The sequence below is a fragment of the Arvicola amphibius genome, chromosome 13 (assembly GCF_903992535.2).
Source record: "Arvicola amphibius chromosome 13, mArvAmp1.2, whole genome shotgun sequence".
In the NCBI taxonomy this organism is placed as follows: domain Eukaryota; kingdom Metazoa; phylum Chordata; class Mammalia; order Rodentia; family Cricetidae; genus Arvicola; species Arvicola amphibius.
Window position 1 is genome coordinate 30,061,035 of NC_052059.1, and position 18,724 is coordinate 30,079,758.

Here is an 18,724-nt window from a genome sequence, read left to right on the forward strand (position 1 = left end):
TCAGGTAAGTCAAAATATCCTGGAGTGACTGACGGAGGACTCTATAGACGAAGCAGGGTAGTTTCTGAAGCTGGGGCAAAGTACTGGGGGAAGGTGTGTGCCCAATGTGCTCTTTTCTCTACTTACTTTATGGTATGCTTTCTAATGTAATGGAAACTTTTTGAAAAACTTGTCAAGTTTGAATACAACCCTACAGAAACATCTATATATTTTATAAAGTTAAAGGAGTCATTTTCTGATTTGTTTGTTCTTTATTTACCTTATTTTATTTTATTATTATTAGATGCTGCTTTGTTTTATAGTCAGAGAGAAAAGTTATGGATCTGGTTGGGAGGGGAGCTAGAGAAGAGAAGGGAAACCATATTCAGAATATATTATATAAAAAATATATAAAAACCTCTATTTTCAATAAAAGAAAAAAGGACAATACAACTAAATAGGAAAGCAGCATATTAGGTTGTAGTTTTATTGTCAACCTTAACAATTTGACTCTTTTGTTTCCCAGGGCATTAAGGATTGAAGGTTTTAATATAAAATCCATTAACTTCATTGCTAAATCCTAGTAGCTCACAATTCAGAACAAGAAATGCATCTAAGGATTCCCAACAGGGAGAGGGTGCCACCCTGTCCTCTTCACTTGCACTTTGATAGTCATTTTATTTTTAGAAGTAAAATGAATATAGTAGTGTACCACACTTGTTTCTTCTAGAAAGAAAGAGTCATCTAAGTCTAATTACATGTTTATGTTATTAGAAATTCAGAAAAAGTTCAAGGAATTATTGAAAGTGTTACCAAAAATGAATGTCAGAAAAGTGGACTATTGACTATTAAAATTTATTCTGGAATAATCATGGATTAAAATCTTAGCCTAACTTTTGGTACATCATTATATTGTTTGAACATTTGCTCTCTGTGTTAAAAGTCATCTACCTGATAATTGAACTATATATACTGTTGAGATTTGGACTGAGCGACTGGGACAAAGAGCCTCTCAGTGTTGCTGTTATATCAGTTCATAAAACTGAGATCTGATAGAACTTTTTAATGGGCTTCTCAACAGAATATTAATAATATTCATTTTATTTCTCTACAATTTAATTTGCATTTTTGAATGACCAAATTTATTTTTCTACCTTCAATGACTTACTTATGCAATAGAAAATCCACCTAAACAAGAGTAGATCAGAAGGCAATTAGCCATTATTTCTTTCCAGGATTCACTGTTAATATTTAGGCACATTCTCTCTTCAGTCCCTTTGAATACAAACCGCGATCCTAGTGAATATGCACCTTAATGTCCACATTGTCTTGCTAAATATTTAATATTTCATGTTATTCTTAATACCTTGCCATGGGTTCCCATCGTTAGGTCATACCTAATTTGGCTTATATTATTCAGAAGGAAGTAATAGAAATGTTTCTCTAGCTTTTCAATATGAACAGTATACTTGGCCTCACACAGTCAGAAAATGTTTGAATTATTTTTTTCATTTTTTTATTTAATATTTTAAAAATTTCCATCTCCTCCCCTCTTCTTCCCCCTTCCCTCCCCTCCCTTCTACCCATACCCGCACTCCTCTCTCTCCAGGCCAAAGAGCCAACAGGGTTCCCTACCCTATGTTAAGTCCAAGTTCCTCCCAACTCCCCTCCAGGTCCAGGAAGGTGCTCAACCAAACTGACAAGGCTCACACAGAGCCCGTCCATGCCGTAGAGTCCAAGCCCATCGCCATTGTCCTTGGTTTCTCAATCAGCCTCCACCATCAGCCACACCATCAGCAACATTCAGAGAGTCTGGTTTGGTTGCATGTTCCATCAGTCCCATTCCAAGTGGTCTTGGTGATCTCCCGTTAGTTCACAGAATAGAGAAGGATTTATTTAAGACTTACAGTGCATGTTACCAAATATATTCTAATTTTCCCTAACATTCCACATCTAATTATGGGTATGCATTAGTTGAAAGTTCTCATTTTTATGAGATAGACTAAAAAGTTATTTTTAATTTTCATTAGCTTTTGCTTGACTATGGCGAAGATGGTCATTTATACTTATAGTTAACTAATATTTCCTATTTTACAAATTGTATTGGCTTCACCTTTTTCTGTTGGTTAACATATTAACCAGTTGTAAACAACTAAGTTGCCTCATAAATATCTTAAAATTATTCTCCTTTATATATTTTGGCATGTGTGCTTATGTGTGGTTTAGCGTGCATGTGTGTAGGTGTGTGAAATTTTCTGTTCTGTTGTCCTATAATCTTTTGCCTTAATTTCTTTCTATATTACCTATATAGTGATCCCCTATCACAAAAATTAGAAAATAAAAATAAAGGTCTCCGTTGCCTCTCTTGTTTATCATGGAGCCCATTATATTTGTCCCATTAGGTTATTTTTATCAATTGCTCTACAGTGTCTTTTCCAAGATAGCGTGTGCAGATGATGACAGATGTGTCTCAATAAGTGAAATGTCTTCGCCCAGTAGGATTTCCTAAACGCCTTGGACATATTAAGGTCATAGGTAGTGCTCATTTCGATACTTTCCAGGGGATCTCCATGTTCTTCTGAGCCTAGGCTGGGTTATATCGATTTATGAAAATCTCATTAAACCAGACACAATCTCATAATGTCACATCATGGCTTTTACTTTTTCTTTTATTTCTCTTATTTTATTTTATTTTTTACTGTGTACACACACACACACACATACACACACACACACACACACTTTTTTCTTTCCCTATCTTGTTTCCCTACAGGACCTGTACGTATGTATTATGGCTTCTACCTTAGTGCTTTCATGAGATTCCTGAGTGTGGGAACAAGTTGGTCCCTGCATCTATACCTGTGTCTTGTACCTTTTCTTGGCCTCTTTTCCTTCTTTTTGCATGTTTTATCCCATTTATTCATAGTAGCTTTTATGTTTTTTCTTATATTTTGCTATCATCCCTTTGGAGCTCATTTGTTTTTTAATGAAAAACAGGAAGTGGGTGAATCTGGTGGGGGTGAGGGGTTGGGAAAAATAGAGGGAGGGGAAACCATAGCAAGGATATATTGTATTTTAAACAAATATCCAAATATAATAATATAAATAGATAAAAGATACATAAAAGAGAAAGCTATGATGTTAGAAACTACCTTTGAAGACCTTTGGAGATTTGCAAGATAAATTCTAGATATTTGTTTTGGTTTAAAGAGTGTAGGGACATAAACCAATCTAGATGGCATGCAAAAGTTTTCTCACCAAAGTTAACAAAAGCAATAAATGACAGTTATTCTGAATATTTCTCCTTGTAAAGACATGATTGTTTATTCAGACCATCAGTCTTTGAAAATAGCTACCATTAGGAAATAAGTTATATAGTAATAAAAAATATTTATTTCTTATTTGCTGCTTTATCTAAATGAATCAAACACAGTTTTTCTAATATCTGTAGAATAAGAATTTTCTGAAATCATTATTTTAATAACATTTGAAGGCTTTCTGCAATGGAAATAGAAGTTTAGCCTAGCAGCATTTGATTTCATTCTTAGAGAAAATATATTGGGTATGTACCTTGTTTTTCATGGTGACAAGTCTAAGCTCCAGTGTTGTATTAGCAAACTATGCTGTTGTTTTCTCTTATTAATCTACTTATATAGATATTAGGAACTGATATTGACAGAACTGGTTTTATATAACAAGGGAAGTATTACCTGTATCTCTAATTTCTAGTTGAAAGTATTGGTTAGTAAAGTCCCCAGCATTTGACACTATGGTGTGTTTCCTCTGATGCTTCAGCGTATGGCTCGTGGACTTCACACTTTTAAGCATCTTCTTCTGATGGCCAGCTCAAAATTTATTATTAAATTTTTATTTGCAGGTATGGCTATGGTGAGAATATACTACTTTGCAAACCACTATAGTTGCCTTTAGCCTGACTGTATTGATATAAAAAAAAGTGTGAAAATGTGAATTACTGGATTTATATTAGTATTTGTTACTGCTTTGGACAAGGGACTTTATTTCATCTTATTTTTATGTGTAAGACACCACTCCTGAGGTGACTGAGCAAGAGAATACTCCTGTAACCGTCATAAACCCACGTGGGCCTACTTCCCATAGAGTTTCCTGAGATTAGTATTTCCACCAGGCAAAAAGAACTTAGTTTCTTCACAGATATGCAAATTCTCTCATCACGAAGATGGTGGAGTAATTAAATCCTGTTCTTTCTTACCTACCATCCATGATGACTGCCGTTGGAGGGACATTGACAGCTGCGTTCAGATCTACTTGCGCTCATTCTCCCTGTCCTTCCAGAATGGGGCTTTGTTCATAGGATGAAAGTGAACCAGTGTGCTAGAGCTCTTCCAGCAGGAAACTGAATGTTGAAAACCTTGTGGACTAGTCAGTCTGAAAAGAGAGTGTAGGGTCTTCCTTCATCATTTCCTCACGTTAAAAGTCATGTTCCCCTGTTTCTTTTTTAAGAGTGAAGAGCCGGAGCTTTCAGATAGTCACATAGGAAGGTTTGGTGTTTTCTGCCAAATATTTGTATATTATCTTGTAAACAAAAGAGCAAATGAACTTTAAACTGTCTTTATTTAATCCCCTTGTGAATTTAGAATAATGAAATTTGAATTTTATTTAATTTTGTAAACACTTAAATACAAAACATCTATATAATGTATCTAACACGGGTGTCCGGATGTAGCTTCAAGTACACAGCTAGTATGTGCACTTATGTAATCATTTCTAGGAAGACACAAATAGGAATAATGGATTTATGTAATTATATACAACTTTTTTCAAATTCCATTTTTATTCTCAATCTTAGAAACAAATAGGGCATTTGGTAATAGAATTCAAATGTTATGCTTTAAGATTTCCTGCATGTGTAAGGTGATTCACATAATTTTTCAGTAGCACATCAGCATGGCCTTGAAATGGACTCGGTGTTGTATAATTATGTTTGTGGAGGAAGTAAATAAGAGATTATTTAATGGAGCAATAAGCCCATAGTAGCAGCCCCTATATTTTAGTCTTTAGGTTACAATTTGCCTATTATTTATTAGGCTTAAATGTCTCATTTGGTGCAGCTTCAGTCTATTAAATAACGGATAATTAGCTTTTAGGAGTCTGTTGTTTACCCACATGGCCAAAACTGCTCCTTTGTTTTCCATTCCACAGTTTAGAACAGCTAAACAATTAGGCATCCATTTTAGAGGAAATGCATATTGCATAAACACCACTTAGGAATGTCTCTGCAGTCTCAACAGATATGCAGTTTATGTGTGTATTTGCTTTCAGAAAGGCTTTGACAGTTACCCTCTCCTCTATAGAGGCCATAAAACTGAGATTATTTTCCATAATTGTGCAGATTCTAGGGTTTTTTTTCGCAATAGTGCTTTCAATTTTCTAATGTTATCAGTGAGTGATGCATGTAAATAAGGCAATGACTTTAGTCATTTCTCTGTGTAGAATGGTAGAACAAATTAAATTGGATTGGCTTGGGTGCGTTTCTCTTTTCTTCCATCCATCTTTTATAGAGCAGTCATACTAACTACTTTTATTAGCATTCCCTGATCATACTGAATCTTCCAGGCTCTGCGTATGTTTATTATCACATGTGATTTTTAAAATAAACTTGAGACTTTTCACCACAATATTTAATTGTACAGAATTTTAGGCAGTGAAGCCCAGGTTCACATCATCTGACTAAAGATTATCTTTTTATCATCATGTTATTCCTTGACAACTGATTATTTAACCATTGTGTGGGGTGGGGAGAATCAAAATAATACTAGTAGTTGGTGATATTAGACTTTACCTACATAAAAAGTTTGAGAATTGTTCTTGTGACCTCAACAGAAGGAAAACTATCTCTTTTGTCCCATTGTTAATGGTTTTAAGACAGGTAATCACTTCCTTTGGATTGGCAAATTTTGAGTGTTTAATATAGGCATGCTTCTCTATGTTACCTGATATTCCATTTTGGTTTTCATGATTGAAGATGTGTTTGTGTCAGTAGTAAGGATTGACAGGATCATATCAACACAGTCCCACTCACTTCTTCAGGGAATCTTCTATGATCTAATTAGCACAAAGTCCAGCAGAGTTCGGTGCTCCATAATCCTGGTGAAGATGGATAGGGCCCCCATACCATACATTTGATGTTAATCCCAACATTGAAGGTACAGAATTTATATAGTTGTGAGTTTAATAACGGACACAAATGCAGCCTCTCTAGAAAGAGTGCCCTGAAATACCTTTTCTACCTCTAGCATTTCAGGCACATGAAGATTTTCCTCCTGATGTTATGTCACCAGAACTCTGTGTTGAGAGCCCTCAGGGTGTTTGTTAGAAAGCTTCCCTAAGTGTCTTCGAGTTACCCATATTTCATTGGTTGCAGAAATTTCTTTTATTCAAATGATTTAGCTTCAATTATGGAGATTCTCTAAGAAGGAATTTTTGTACACATTAGTACATATTGGTTCTGTGTAGCTAGTAAGGTTCACATACCATCCTCTTCTCCTTCCAACAAATGGAGCTCCAGAAAAACAAAATAGCTAAGTTTAGCCATCTTCAAAAACAATTAGCCATCTTCAGCACAAAATATCCTGAAACCCATTTCTTCTTTTCTTGACTCCCCATTCTCCTCATTTCCTCTCCCTTTCACCTGCCAGTTCTCTTCTCTCCCTCAGTCTCCCCATGCCAGTCTTACTTATCGCTGTGAGATCACTCATATTAATAGATTTTCCACTCGGTTCACAAAAGACTGACTATAAATCCAGGAATGTTTCCACTGCATTTTTCCTGAGATTTGTAAGAGTAAAATGCTGGGGAAAAGGAAAGCTAATGCTAATGTAATATTAATGTTTAAATTCTTTGGCTGTCAAACCTGAAGTGGATTGATAAGGATATCCCACAAAATAAGAATATCCATGCCGCAGAGATACATTTGTGTAAAGGAACACAGTCCTTGGTTATGTTGGGTATGCTATGATCTACAGCATGCATATACCTTTGCTATTTTCCTACATTTCCCTGTGGTCTGAAAATCACATATTGTGAGAATGATTTGGCTGTAAGGTATCATGTATGAGACTATGGATTTGATTGCAGCTTGCTTCTCTTAAGCTGTTTATGTTAACCACTAAACTCGAATATGAACTTTACTACTTATAGGTTTATTTCTGGTTTCTTCTTGCCATAAGTACTTTTTTTATCCCTTATCGTGGGGCTTAAATTTAGAGTATCTTATAAGCCAAGTAAATAAGTCTTTCTATGTGTGTGTCTGTCTTTCTGTCTCTTTTAATTTAAAAGTTTTTCTTTATGAGTGTTTTGTCTGCATGTATGCAAGTATAATCCATGCATTGCCTGATGCCTGCAGAGGCAGAAGATGCCAGAAGAGAATGCTGGATTCCCTGGAATTGAAGTTACAGACTGTTGAGAATTTCCACATGAGTGTTGGGAATCAAATCCAGGTCCTCTACAAGAGAAACAAATATTTTATCCTCCCCTCCCTCTTTTATTGAAAATAGATTTTTCTCCCACATAATAAATCCTGATTACAGCCCCCCCCCCGACCCTGCACTCTTCCCAGCTCCTCACCATCCTCACCCCTAGTCCAGATTCATTCCCTTTCTTAGACGAATCTTTCTTTGGGCTGCCAGCTCAAAAATAATAACGTAGAGACTTGTTATGGAAGCTTGGCCTTAGCTTACACCTGTCCCACTAACTCTTACAACTTAAATTAACCCATTTATATTCATCTGTGTTTTTCCTTGTGGATTTTTACCTCCTTTCATCATGCACCTCCTGCTTCCTCTCCATGTCTGTGGTGTCTCTCTGACGCCACATTCATTTCCTCCCCCGCTCTCTACCTGGAAATCTGGCCTAACTCTTCCCGCCTAGTTATTGAACTTTCAACTCTTTATTAAACCTATCAGAAATTACCTTGCCAAAGACACATCTTCACAGTATACAAACTTATTATTCCAAAGCACCTTTCTGACTTGCGTTAGAAAATAAACAGACTTCTAAGGGATAATAATAAAATAGAAGAAACTAAACTAACACATATGAGTTGGACAAGACAAACAGAAGCAAAAGAGCTCAGGGGAAGGCACAAAAATCAGAGAACCACGTGTTTGCACCCAGGAATCCCATAAAAACACTGAACTGGAACCTTAATATACTGATGCAGACCTGTGCAGGACCTGTGCATACTCCTTCAGTCTCCGTGAGTTCATATGAGCTCTGACAGTGTTGAGTTGCAGGGCCTTCTCTTCCACACCCTCGGGATCTTATGCTCTTTCTCCACCCTCCTCACAGTTCCCTCACCACTGAGAAAAGAGGTTTAATGGAAAAATCTGGTTAGGCTGAAGTTTTCTGAGGTTTTTCACTTTATGCATAATGTCTGGGTGATTGCTGAGCCATCTCTCCAGTACCCCTAACTTCTTTTTTGTTTGTTTACATTTTTAGACTGTCTTTTCTCATCTTATATACCAATCCCAGGTTTCTCTCCCTCCCCTCCTCTCCCTCCCACTTGATCCCCATACCACTCCCTATCCACCCCCTTCAGAGAGGGGAAGGCTTCTTCCCATGGGGAGTTCACAAAGTCCGACACATCACTTTGAGGCAGTACCAAGGCCCTCCCCACTATATCTAGGCTGAGCAAGGTATCCCTCCAAAGAGAGTGAGCTTCAAAAAGCCAGTTCAAGAATTAGAGATAAATCCTGGTCCCGCTGCCAGTGTCCCCACAGACTGCCCCAGCCAGACAACTGCTATCCACATTCAGAGGACATAGTTTGGTCTTATGCAGCTCCAGCAAGTTCGGGTCAGCTGTCTCTATGGGTTTCCAAGTCTTGATCTTAGCCCCTCCCCCTATTTATAATCCCTCCTCCCTCTCTTCTACTGGACATTTGGAGCTTAGCCTGGTCCTTGGATGTGGATCTCTGCATCTGCACCCATCAGTTACTCGATGAAGGTTTTATGATGACAGTTACAGTAGTCTCCAATCTGATTACAGGGGAAGGCCAGTACAGACACCCACTCCACTATTGCTAGAGTTCTTAGCTGGGGTCATCCTTGTAATTCATGGAAATTCATCAGGTTTTCCTCTATCCCCATAATGTTTCCCTCCATCAAGGTATCTCTTCTTGCTCTCCTACCCCATCCCTCCCCCAACTCTACCTTCTTGTTCCCTCCTGTTCTCATCCCCATCCCCTTCCCTTTACCACCCCCCCCCCCAGAAGATTCCATCTATTTCCCCTACCCAGGGCGATCCATGCGTTTCTCTTAAGGTTCTCCTGGTTTCCTAGCTTCTCACTGTGGATTGTGGTCTGGTTATCGTTTCTTTTACATCTAGTATACACTTATGAGTGAATTCATACCATGTTTGTATTTCTGGGTCTGAGTTACCCCCTTCAGAATTATTTTTTTCTAGTTCCATCCATTTGCCTGCAAATTTTATGACATTTTTTGTTTTGTTTTGTTTTATGGCTGAGTAATTACTCCATTGACACATCATTGTTTATATGAAAAGTGAAAATATACATCTAACTATAGACCTAGAGTCAAACCATTCGCTGCCTGTAGTCACAGTTTTGGTGAAAAAATATTCACAGCAGTTATTTTGCATCTATATCTACAGCTGTTTCTCTGTTCCATACAGTTAAAATATGTGTTATCTTCCCCCTTAGAAAACACTTACTGATTCATATCGATCAGCCATCTAGACTCTATCCTTTGACTTTTGTTTCTTTTTTTCATGATAGGGTTTCTCTCTGTAGCCCTGGCTGCCCTGGAATTCACTCTGTAAACCAGGTTGGCCTCGAACTCAGAGATCTCAGCCTATCTCTACCTCTGGAGTGCTGGGATTAAAGGTGTGACTTTCAGATACAGAGTAAAAAAAGACTTTTTTCCCCTTTCTCACAAACATTGCATTTGCAAAAGTGGACAATGTGTGTTGAAAAAGAAATAATTAATGATTGAGTAAAATTACTGACAAAAATAATTCAGGAAAAATTCAGTATTTAAGCATATTTCTGAGTAAATGAAACTGATCTTCTAGACTGTGTTAGTCTGGCAGGATGAGCTGTGTGGTTAACCTCGGTCCAGGCTAGCACTGTGCTTTCCGGTACTGCTGTGTAACCATTTGTATATCCTCAGAGATGGAAATACCAGTGGGTCGGAAGGCCAGAGATGCAACCAAGTTTTATCATTTTCGTAATAGGCCATCTCTTTTCTCTCCCTATTTTGGGTCATTCTGACATTCAGTCCTTAAAGCTGAAGGAGTTTGCATTTGCCCGTGAAAATCTAAAGCCATCATCTAAAGAAGAGAAAAAAAAATCAGCTCAGTTAGTATTTGGCTTTTGGTGCCACACAAATATACCCCAGGGCAAACATGGAAAATTTAGCAGAGAAATTGAATATTATATGTTACTTGTAATGGTATGAATTGGCATTAGTGTTTAGGTGAAATTAGACATTATTTTGTAATAGGATTTTAAAATATTGCTTCCTGGATGACTTCCTTTCTCAGATAGCCAGTGTTCTTCAAGAAAATTAGAAGCAACATAATACTAACAGAGTTAGTATTGAGGGCAGCCGTAATACAGACTGGGATGCCCGGAGGCAGGAAGAATATGACATAGTGGTATACTAACGAAATGGATGACTAGCTGCTGTTGCAGGTTATTGCCTGAGCGAAGTGAATTGTCACAATGCAACTTCCAATAATAATTATCATTAATGGGGAGAAGTGACAGTAATTTTAGTCCAATCTAGATCACTGCATGTTTATTTTTAAACTATTAGTGCTATTCAGGAAGGAACTCTTGCAAAGCAGAAGCATTTTTGTGGAATTAGTGCTGAATCAGAGGTTCCACCAGTAACAGTCAAGAGTGCTGTGTGAAGGATCGCTGCTCTAGGAAGCAGCATAGATTCTCTCCACAGTCTTGGCATCTCTTTTCTGACTGGCAATTAGTTTGAAGATGATAAGTGTGTGACAGTTTCTCCTTTTTTTTTTTCTTTTTTTTTTTCATTCTCATGGTTTATTTTTTTTTATATTTAAAAATTTCCATCTCCTTCCCTCCTCCTCCCCCTCCATCCCTCCTCCTCCCCCTTCCCGCCCCTCCTTCTCCCCCTTCCCTCCCCTCCCCTCCACCCATACCTCCCCTCCCTCCCTCTCAAGGCCAAGGAGCCATCAGGGTTCCCCACTCTATGCTAAGTCCAAGGTCCTCCCAACTCCCCCCAGGTCCAGGAAGGTGATCGACCAAGCTGAGAAGGCTCCCACAGAGCCCGTCCATGCAGAAGAATCAGAGCCCAGCGCCAATGTCCTTTGCTTCTCAGTCAGCCCCCGCTGTTGGCCACATTCAGAGAGACGGGTTTGGTCGCATGATCCATCAGTCCCATTCCAACTGGAGTTGGTGATCTCCCTTTAGTTCTGTCCCACCGTCTCCATGAGTGAATGCACCCCTCACGTTCCTGACTTTCTCCCTCATGTTCTCGCTCCTTCTGCTCCTCATCAGGACCTTGGGAGCTCAGTCCAGTGCTCCAATGTGGGGCTCAGTCACCTTCCCCATCTGTCGCCAGCTGGAGGTTCCCTCACGGTCCTGACTTTCTTTCTCATGTTCTTCCTCCTTCTGCTCCTCATCAGGACCTTGGGAGCTCAGTCCGGTGCTCCAATGTGGGGCTCTGTCATTTTCTTCATCTATCGTCAGGTGGAGGTTCTATGGTGATATGCAAGAAATTCATCAGTATGGCTATAGGAACTGGCCTTTTCAGGCTCCTTCTCCTCAGCTGCCCAAGGAACTAACTGGGGGCGTCTCCCTGGAAACTTGGGAACCCCTCTAGGGTCAAGTCTCTTGACAACCCTCAGGTAGCTCCTTAAATTAAGATATATGCTTCCCTGCTCCCATATCCACCCTTCCTATATCCCAAGCATCCCATTCCTCCGAGCTCCCCCCCCATTCTCCCCTTCACATTTTTCTCTCCCCATCTTCCCTTGGCCCAGTCTCGCCCAACCCTCAAGTTCCCAATTTTGCCTGGCGATCGTGTCTACTTCCAATATCCAGGAGGATTACTATATCTTTTTTTTGGGAGTTCACCTTCTTATTATCTTCTCAAGGATCCCAAATTTATAGGCTCGATGTCCTTTAATTATGGCTAGAAACCTATTATGAGTGAGTACATCCCATGTTCATCTTTTTGGGTCTGGGTTACCTCACTCAGAATAGTGTTTTCTATTTCCATCCATTTGCCTGCAAAATTCAAGATGTCATTGTTTTTTACCGCTGAGTAGTATTCTAGCATGTATATATTCCACAGTTTCTTCATCCATTCTTCCACTGAAGGGCATCTAGGTTGTTTCCAGGATCTGGCTATTACAAATAATGCTGCTATGAACATAGATGAGCATATGCTTTTGTTGTATGATTGGGCATCTCTTGGGTCGATTCCCAATAGTGGAATTGCTGGGTCCTGGGGTAGGTTGATCCCAAATTTCCTGAGAAACCGCCACACTGCTTTCCAAATGACAATAATTTTATTCTGTTGTGTCCTGAACTCATTACTGCAAAAATTTCTGAAGGAAAGTTTTTTTTTCCCTCATTTTTTTTTATTAAAGATTTCCATCTCCTTCCCTCTTCCTCTCCCTTCCCTCCCCTCCCTTCCACCCATACCCCCACTCCACCCCTCTCCAAGACAAAGAGCCATCAGGGTTCCCTTCACTATGTTAAGTCCAAGGTCCTCCCAGCTCCCCCTAAGTCCAGGAAGGTGAGCAACCAAACTGACAAGGCTCACAGTGAGCCTGTCCATGCTGTAGAGTTCACGTTCATTGCAGTCAGGAGAGTTTCTCCTTTTAACTTAACTGCAAAGTCAGTTGCGGGAAGAGTGCTTGGGGAACACAAAGGTTTACTTTCATTCACAGGGCAACAGCTAAGAACACTGCAGCTTTCTACCATGCCCCTGTCCAGTCTGAGAAGTAGTGGCGACTCTACTACTGCTGCATTGCAGTTGTGACCTCTGGCTTCTCAATGCGAATTTTAATGTGTCTGCTGCTGGAGTCACGTGAGACTAAAGTATGTTTTGTAACCTTTGTCCTCTATTGTTTATTTTAGTGTTTGTTAAAGAGCACTGTTAATGCTCTTTCAATGAAGGAACAAAGCCTTGCAGTGGTAGCCACTACTTTTTGGATACATTGGATATTTTCTTTACATAAATATTAACTCTTTTAAATCTTTTAAAAACAACTCAACAGTCTATTGTGCTGTGACTATTGAGTGTGTTTATTCTTTGTTTTCAGCATAAGTAAATGAAAATGTCGTTTATAGTCATTGAATTTGCCTCTCTTACATCCTTAAGAAAGTACCCCAACTCTCCTGGACTTTCACCAGGAGAGAGATTTTCCAAAGGAAGCTAATAGAGCTTGATCTAAGGAACATGGCATTTCAGTTTTACAGTGTTCTAATGCATTCTGTTTTAACACACTGAAGTGTCCCACCCTGCAATCTGAGGACATTGAGCATAGTTTTCTTGTGTTGCATTGAAGGCCCGTAGGTATTTAACAGCTGTTAAGAAGAATCTAAGAGATATCATCCGGCTTTGTTCAGAAATGCTAATAATTCATTTGGTTCAGGAGTGTGGCAAGAAATGCTGTTTCTGAATCCATTCTCTCCTCTATGAGAAAACTCCCGTTTTTATGTTTAGCATTATTTTACCCTAAAGCCTGCACTTTGAGATATCAGAAATAGAACACTGACTCAACTTTCATTCATCAACTCCTCAAGGACAAGGTGAGAAGAATGAGATCTCTCTCAGCAGTGTTTCCATTTTTAGAAGTACAGGAATACCTAGAAACATAGATTTTCCCATTTGAACATTACAAATGTGTGTATGTGTGGGGGGGGGGGGTGGCGGTGGGGGAGTGAACCTGTATGCTTTTAGCTTGCTATGGTGAGGAATCAGTTGATTCTGGAACAAAATAAGTTTTGAGAATTTGTCTTCCTCTTAAAAATTTACGAGGGCTTTTTAAAAATAAAAATGTATCTTACTTCACTCATTATATGCACTCCTGTTTAAAATATAAAATCTGCTTCTTAATACAGAAAGGGGAAGCATCCCATGGTTTCTTGATAGATCCCATAAAGATAAAACTTTTATCCAACATCAGTGTCTTAGGAGACCTTTTAATGTGGCATGTTTCTGTAGCAGGTGTTCAGCAAGAATATCTAAAATATGTAGATAATTCATGTTTAAGGGACAAGAATTCATCATTTGTATGTGTCCTACTTATGCCGACCTGCAGAAAAGGAAATTAGTCCAGTCATAAGACGAGATGTGACATGTTGTCAAGTTTGTTTTACATGTTTGTATATTGGAACAAATTGGAATTTTACAGGAATGACAGCTATCACAGGTGTACAAAGATATAACTATATAAAGTCTTGCTCATCTCCTCAACCACTGAGTACTCCTCATCTCTTGTGTGTGTGTGTGTGTGTGTGTGTGTGTGTGTGTGTGTGTATTCAGTAATTCCAGCACAAAATTGTTATTCCCTTCCTCTCTGCTTACCCCCTCCCATTAAAGAGTTCCCAGGTTTGCAAGCCATCTTGTTCTCTTCCTGGTTCAGTTCTGTCTGGGTCTAAAACACCATCCCCACTTTGACATACTTACTCTTATCTGGTGAAAGTTTTTCCATTGAATGGCAGCCAGACAGATCAGCTCTTTCTCTCAGGTCGGTGCTCTGATGTTGATGAACTGGAATGTTTTAGGGAGAGCTATGTGAAGTGACTAGGCATACTGGAAGTCAAGGAGGCCGGCTGTCTTTGGCCCCATCCTGAGAGTAGTTGCAAGGCAAGCAGGCCAGGGTCCGAGTGTGCTGCGAAAGAGCAGCTCTGCAGCAGCAGGACAGATGGAGAAGTTGTCGGACTAGAAAGAGGGAGACCAATAAGAAGTTCCTGCAGTGGTGCCTCAGTAAAATGCAGAAGACCTGAACTAAGGATGGTGGAGGTGGGATACTTGAATAAGAAGACAGAAGAAATTCCAAAAAGAGTTTCAAGAGATGATAAATAGAACTTAGAGTGAACACATTTATGACTCTGTGCTTGCTATTTGTGTTTAGGCCACATCGATTTTTTTCTCTAGTTTTAAATTGTTTTAATCTGCGAGATGAATTTGCCTGTTAGATAAAAAACACAACTGCACAATAAATGTTACTTCTTACAAAGAATTATGCCCTAGTTTTGAAAGACTGAGTCATTCTTGTATGTAGGACCCAAGAACTACTGAAAACCAACCATGGCTACTAGCTCATGTGGTAACTAGGGTGCTTCGTTTCTGGAAAATCTGACTGAGACCCTGGGTTCAGTGGGGATAAAAGAGGGACTGTATCTCTTCCCCCTGCATGTGACAGCAAGACAATCCCATCCCCTCTCTTCCAGCTGAAATGAGCCCAGATACTCAGCTCCAAAGCTAAGAATGCCATTGTTGAAGCTTGCCTACTGTTTAGTTTCCTGGCATACATGGCGATGTTGTAGTTAGTAATTAGTCATTTCTTGAAGTATTTTTTAAGCACTAATTATACCTTATCTAGCATTCTGAAAGACTTTCCCAAGGCTCCCTTGTGGTTTGTTCTTACAATTAACTTTCTGACCTAAAAAATTATAATAATGAGCATCAGAATACCTCCTTTATTAATGGAATTATTATTGTATTGGTAGAAAAAGCCCTTCCTATCAAAACTTTACTTGAGCAAATGTTTATTTATTGCATATTATGTCATGCTGATATCCAGTGCCCTGGGGATCCAGCTGGAAACAAAGTAAGCACACATGCAGCCTGTGTGGCCTTGTGCTCACCTGGGGACAGACAGCATAAATAAATCTGTAAGGAGTCTACACATTCTAAGTAAAACAAAATGAAGTGGGAATAGAGGCATGTCATGTGTGAACAGACAAAACAAGTAACTAAGGTGTGTGTGTGTGTGTGTGTGTGTGTGTGTGTGTGTGTGTGTGTATTCACTTACCATGATTCTAAGCATTGTAGACAAGGTTATCGTCTCTGAATGCAAGTGTGATCATGTAATGTGTGTGTCAGGCAGCCATGTCCCAGCCCCATCTCTCCCAGTATCTGATTGACAGCCAGCCAGCGACCTTCCTAGAACTGTGTTCATCTACCAAATAAGATTCCATGTGTCATGGAAAATTACGTCTATGGTCTGTAAACTCATTTGTAAATAAAACTCTGCTATGTTTTAGCCCAAACAACTAAATTTTGCTTAGTCCCAGACTCATTCTCTCATTCAATGTAAGTTTTATTATATGTCCTTTTGTTCATTTGGCCATTAGTATGAATGTATCTTATAAAGAATATGTTTTTTCCTAATTGTTTACATAAACATTATAATTATCTGTTTACAACCTTTTTCATGCATTATGATTGTTTTCTGGTGGTAGTGGTGAGTGGTGGGAGGTGGCGGTAGTGTGCATGTATATGTATGCAAAGGCCAAAGAACAAGTTCTGCTGTGATCTTATTAGGCCAGACTGACTAATCAGCATGCCCCGGGCACCCACATGACTGCTTCCTGTGCACTGGGATTTCTAGTTTGCATGTATATCACGCCAAGTTTGTTTACATGGATTCTCAAGACTAAGTAGTATCTTTTCTCTTTTCAATGTAAGCTACTTCAAAACCTCCCCACACATGCATACACAAACATCTTTCATCAGTTAAAAAAATACAAGATAGACTTGGAAAAAGACACTGACATGAGGAACCTAGGGAAATACCTACATATGCAGGAATGTATGTAGAAAAATGCTGACTACTTGCTAGAGTTATACTCTTAAATTCTTTAATGGAAGTTGCTTAGTATGTGTGTAGACCCAGATGAAAAGGTCATGTATTACAGAATTGGTTGTCTGTTTACAGAGGGACAACTCCGTCTTTTCCCTGACAAATACTCAATACAAACTTTAGTCAATATTAAGAACTGAGTTCATTAACATGTGCTAACTAGCAGCTTAATACAGTTATCATTCACCTTTAATGTGGTGCATGTTCAGTGTAGTGTAACTGCTTAGGTTTGTCATAAAAGGTCAAATGGCCTCCTCTGATCAACAAGTTTCTGAGATCAATTTAACCTGGATAAAATTTTTATCCATAACAACTGTCAGTAGAAATGACTAGTGCTTCACTAATTAGCTCACCATTTACAACCCATACGCTTCTCACAGATGGGAAATGTTTATAAACACCCACAGATGTGTGCACAGCTGACTCTCAGTTATCCATAGGAAGAGGTCACAGAGATATTTCAGATTCATTTATAATACACACCCATTTTAGCTGGTCACACTCTTCTTTCTCAATGGACTTTTTGCGTCAAATCAATCTAATTTCAACTTCTACTAGTGGTACACATATTAAAATACTGCTATGAACAAAAGGTTTGCAGGAAAGATGCAACTAGGGTACACGAGCTTGATAAACACATTGAAGCACAGAAAACTGTTTGTTTCTGTAGGTGTGACTGATAACTAATTTCAGATTGCGATACCAGAGCAAAACAATTACATGAAACTTCCTGGAAATAAAACAGAATATCTTCAACCCAACAGAAGTGGTTCCTCTGTTAACAATCAGTTCATTTCAGATAGTTTGGAAGTTTGTTGTTTCGGGAGTTTTTGTGGTGCTGAGTGTTGTATGAAGGGGGCCACTTGTTAGTTCCCAGCCGCTTAGCCCCAAAATAATCACACAGAAGCTGTATTTATTAAAGCACTGCTTAGCCCATTAGTTCTAGCTTCTTATTGGCTATTACATATTAATTTAACCCATTTCGATTAATTTGTGTATCACCACATGGCTGTGGCTTACCGGCAAAAGTTCCATCTGTCTCTGCTGAGGCTACATGGCTTCTCTTTGACTCCACCTCCTTTCTCCCAGCATTCTGTTTAGTTTTCCTCACCTAGTTCTGTTCCCCTATAGTTCTGCTATAGGCCCAAAGCAGTTCCTTTATTAACCAGTGATATTCACAGCATACAGAGGGATATCCCACATCAGCTGAGGACCAAACTAGAGCCTCCTGCATGCTCAGAAGTATTGTACTCCTTGGCTGGACCCTAGCCTCGCTTTCTACAAGTCTTTGGTCATGTTAGCTTGTCTACTGTCACATGCTGAGTGAAGATTAAAAAAATGTAATCACGTAGAGCACTAAAAGTTGTTTCTTTTCCTTGCTTCATTTGACCACAAAATTCCATGTAAAACCTCAGGTTCTTAGCAGTTTGCAGGCAAGATTTAGTGGTGTCGGTAGAGAACCAGACTGTGAAGTCGCTGAGAGCCGGTCATGTTCTGAGTAAACTATGAAGGCTGCCATTTTGATGCCTCGTGGACAAAATGCATACTTGCTTTACTATGGAAGCATTCACTAGCAAACACGGGTTATTTCCCGGAATTTCCTTACTTAGGAAAATTTATTTTAGGTTATTAGAAAGGAAAAATATTCCTAAAAGAAAACTATTCCTGAACAGCATGTTACAGATGTTCCAGAATATTTCAGAAATCTGAGTAGTAGATTAGATGGTGACCCAAATCTGTGTCAAATCTGATGTGACTAAAGCTACCTAACTTTTCAGATAAATGAGCTTCAGTTGTTTTCCCTTGGCAGAAACTTGTAATTGCCAGCTAGCTATATAGGAGTCCTCTTGGATAGCCCTCTAGTTAGAATAGACTAGGAACTCAGTGCTT

General features: G+C 39.0%; 1 protein-coding gene across 1 annotated transcript in view; it reads left to right on the forward strand.

The window, feature by feature from the left end:
• Positions 1 to 18,724, forward strand: part of Diaph3 (diaphanous related formin 3) — a 449,862-nt gene that overhangs the window by 299,992 nt on the left and 131,146 nt on the right. The gene's annotated exons all lie outside the window — the stretch shown is intronic.